The sequence below is a fragment of the Alligator sinensis genome, unplaced genomic scaffold (genome assembly GCF_000455745.1).
Source record: "Alligator sinensis unplaced genomic scaffold, ASM45574v1 scaffold253_1, whole genome shotgun sequence".
Taxonomy (NCBI): Eukaryota; Metazoa; Chordata; order Crocodylia; family Alligatoridae; genus Alligator; species Alligator sinensis.
Genome location: NW_005842147.1, coordinates 872,598 through 876,808, shown reverse-complemented (window position 1 = coordinate 876,808; position 4,211 = coordinate 872,598). Strand labels below are relative to the sequence as shown.

Below are 4,211 nucleotides of genomic sequence, written 5' to 3'. Positions count from 1 at the left end.
ACAGCGCCGGGGCTGCTGCCGCTGCTGCTGACGCGGAGATCCCGGAGGTTCCTGCGCGCTGCCGCTGGCAGGTCACACGCGCCGCGTCCTCCTTCCCCTGCTCTCGCGCTGGGTTTTCCCGGCCGCTCCCAGCCGCGCTCCGTCCCCTCCTCCGCGCACCGCGGGGGGCCACACCGGCCCCCCCTCCCCCGCCGGCCAAAAAAAATACACGAAGATCAAAAGCAGCAGCTCACCCCGCGCGGCGCCAACTCCTTTCCCAGCTTTAACTTTTCATCTCCGGGCGACGAAAGCAAAACCCCTCCACTCTTGGAAGTGGGCGTGAGAGGAAATACGAGGAGGAGGCGCCTAATGCTCTCCGCGGCTGCTCCCCTTTTTTGGCCCTTGCCTGCTGCTGCTGCTGCTGCTGGGGTTTTACTGCTTCTCCGCTGTGCCGCGGTGATTGGTTTCCGACATCAGCTGTTTCGCTCTGTTTTGCGTGCGGGTCATCGTGAATGGGGAAGCGGGTGGCGAGGGATCCCTGCTTCTTCTTCTCGCACACGCCTTTGCCTCGGCTTTGCTTTGTTTTGTTAAGAAGCAAGGCACGTCTTTTTTTACTGCTACGTAGGGTCCCCTCCCAGCTGGATCTTTGCAGCTTGGGTTACCCTTCAGGCTGCATCTGAATGCACACACACGTGCCTTTGTGCCTTTGCTGGTTTGGGGATAGTGTGCTAACGACGCAGGCAGCACCGTCCCCAGGCTCCTGGCAGCCCCGGGGTGAACTTTTAGTATCGGGGCCACCTGCACCAAAGATAATAATAAGAATAAATCAGACAACGGGGAAGCAAATTACCACGTTCAGGCCCTCTTTCTGTCCGGGCCCTGGGCAGCATGCCTGTATCTGGGTCTGGACCTAAGTAGACAAGGTTCTTTGGGGAGCCCCAGGTGCAGGGGGGCTGGACCCAGTGATCCAGCCCCTAACACCTATGAAACTATGTGATCTCTTCTATTAGACCAACGAAGCAATTAGAAAAATTGTTCTTTGCAAGCTTTCAGGTAGATTTGATCTCTTCTATTAGACCAACTAAATAGTTGAGAAAATTGTTCTTTGCAAGCTTTCTGGTACAAACGCCCTTCTTCAGGTGCCCCTCCCTCTGCCTGAAAAAGGGTGCTTGTGCCCAATAGCTTGCAAAGAAAAGTTTTCCAACTATTCAGTTGGTCGAACAAAAGATATCACATTTACCCAAAAAACCTTGTCTGTTTATGTCTTTACACAACAAACCCACTTGAACGATCTCTAATGATGTATTGCTTGGGTTCAGTGTTTCCTTGGGCAGGGTGCAAATTAAGGGGGAGCTCAGGGAGGCTGAGCCCTCCCCCCCCCCCATAAAGAATAAGAGCTCCCTACAAGATTTGAAAATCATAACATGGGTGGGGGGGTCTCCAATCAGATTGCTCCTTCACTTAGGTGGAATGTTAATCAATGAACCCGTTTACATTTTTTTTTTTTGCAGACCCCCGAACAAAAGTCAAAGTGTAATTCGAACCCTGCCCTTGGGCTCCAATCTGTGTGTACCCCTTGCACATCTTTAAAAGGCAGATGTGCTATTGAACAATAACAAAAATAACTTTAAAAAAATGTTCCTTCTTAGCCCTGACAATATATAGCACACTTGCTTAACCAAATCTCAATTTCACAAGCACATATGATATCATGAAGTTCTGCGTGTTTACAAGATTATGATTTTGGCACTTGTATCTACAGACAAAACGATTTTTTCCAATTGGTGCCAGCTGGAATGAGTGGAGCTTAACAATGCACTTGCCTGTGGTGAATAAAAAACTGTTCTGATGACTGCAGGGCCTAAGTCATCGCTATTTTGAAGAACTTCCGCTTTTGTAAAAGCAAAACATTATTGAATACCCTTATAATAAATTTCAAGTATGAACAAACAGAGGCCGGGATCCCTCTGGTCCCTCAGTGATATACTTCTGAGTCTGCAGACAGCTCTAGTGTCTCTGTCCTGCTCCTAGCTTATATAAACAGCAGAGTAAAGCACAAGGCTGTTTCGTTACTGCTACTCCAAGCCTAGTTTCACATTGCTAAGGCACACTGATGAGCGTGTGTCACAGTCACACCTCAGCTTCACATTATTGGTGAAGCTATCTGTATCACACGCAGTAGAAGCAACAGAACTTGTCACAAGGGAAGGAGAAAAAAAAAAGATACTCAACTTCTTATAATCTAGCTCCATTTTCTGCCTGGAGGTCAGGGTGGTATTTGGAATTTTATCATATACCTATATTAAAAGACTAATTACAAGTGGCAAACAGTGTCCTGGTGCAACACACTGATGAGACTCAAAGACATTTCCCATCAGATAGAAGCAAAGTGAGATTTTTTTGCAGGGATTTGCCTCTAGACCTTGCTGGTAAGGTCCCTTCTCATCTTTCGTATCCATTATTGGCTAGATTTAGTTCTTTGGAACAGGGGCGGCCAACCTGTGGTACGCACACCACAAACAGAATGAGTAGCCTCTGTGCCGCACATGTCAGATCAGCAAGGGGACAGCCAGCACAGCGGTAGATAGGCCAGGGAGCAAAGAGGAGAACAGCAGATCGGGCAGGGAGCACTGGACAGGAAGCAGAAAGCAGCCTAGCTGATCAAGTAGGGGAAAGGGGATCAGTACGGTACTCGTGGAGGGTGGAGGGCTAATTCATGGCACACTTGCCAAAACGGTTGACCCTCACAACTCTAGAATACAGGGGGCTAGTGTGGCACAGCTGACAGAACTGGAAGGACTGGATGTCAGATTTATTTTTCTGTCTGTTATTGACTGCCTGTGAGGTCTTCGCCAAGGCGCTACCTCTTTCTGTCTCAGTTGCTACCAGTGAAATCAAACCAATATATACAATCACCTGGTAAAGAATTTTGAGATGCAAGGAATGGTGCTCTATATGGTTATTATTAGCAGGTGTCTAAGTACTCTCCCAACCCTGAGAAGGAAGGATATTAAAAAAAAAAAAGCAGTGACATTTAAAAAATGTTATTCACTGAAATGCACACTGCAGCCTCTTTCATCACAAAATTAAGATATTTTAAAAACTACATCTAATATTAATCCCATCTAAGAGAATCTCCTTTCAGATGAACCTATGTGAGAGTGGTGGACAGACTTCTAAAACACAAATCTCTTGAATGTTTGCAGTACTTTCCAAAGGGACTCCAGTTTCAGGATTATCTACAAACACACACTAAATTTATGCTTTCAAATAGATATTTTTGCATAGCGGTGCACATTTAAAGCTGTTCTTCCTTCTGCCAAACAGGTAGATATATAAAATAGGAGTAGGAAAAGTCAGAACACAGGAGGGGGTCTTTAAATCATTCAGTATTTACCACACTGTAGTAAAACTCACTATACGAGATTTGACTTTACCACAGCTCTTAGATACCAAGATCATAAAGCATAGTGGTAAAATTGGGCACTGTGATTAATCTGGGCAGCAAATACGGATGTCTTTTTATATTGTCCACCGCACCATGACCTGGAGCTGAGAAAAGCTTAAACTGATTATTAGAGCTGGTTGAAAGTTTTGAGGGAAATTCTGAAGTTCTGAAAAAATAATAATTTCAGAACCAGGGTACAAAGTTCTAAATGCAAGAAAGAAATACTGTAAATATTTTGTACTGATATAATGAAAACATTTTCAACAAAATGATGTCTGGGAGCCCAGGATCTGAGGCTCCTGGCTCAGCTGTAGCTCCCAGGTTTCCAGATTCTTACTCTGCATCAGAGATCCTGGAAGCCTGGAGATCCCACAGTTGACAAGGAGCTTAGAAGCCCTGAAGCCACTGCAAGGCTGCTAGGCTGGCTTCATAACAGGGAGCAAAAGGCTGGGTGGGGCAGAGGAGCAGGGAGGGTAGGGCTTTACAATGCTTGCCCTGGGGTAGTCTTCCAGGTGACTGATGTGCAGCTGCAGATCCTGGAAAACCCAGGTCCCAACTTGGAGGCAGCCTGTCTGGCCAACTGCCAAAGATCAGGGAAACAAGCTGGCAAGAAACCAGGTAGGTTTCTGATAAAAACCTGCCTGTGTTCCATAGGAAATTGGCGGGTTCCCAGGAAATGTTTTCAGTCCAATGAAGTGGCATTTTCAGATGGTAAAAAACATCCCACTGAAAAAAGTTCTGACCAGTTCTGTTCAGTATTTCTCTCAAAGAACTCGGTCATGCA

The 4,211-nt window shown here is 46.3% G+C and overlaps 1 protein-coding gene across 2 annotated transcripts in view; it reads right to left on the bottom strand.

Annotated features, from left to right (window-relative positions):
* The window catches only part of HIVEP1 (human immunodeficiency virus type I enhancer binding protein 1), a 201,605-nt gene that overhangs the window by 193,835 nt on the left and 3,559 nt on the right, over positions 1-4,211 (bottom strand). Inside the window, exon 1 of one of the 2 annotated variants that reach the window (XM_025206222.1) lies at positions 234-797. The exons of the other annotated variant lie outside the window; for it this stretch is intronic. The gene's annotated coding sequence lies outside the window, so the exon portion shown is untranslated. Of the gene's footprint in view, positions 1-233; positions 798-4,211 lie in introns of those variants that run through there. 2 annotated transcript variants of the gene reach the window in all.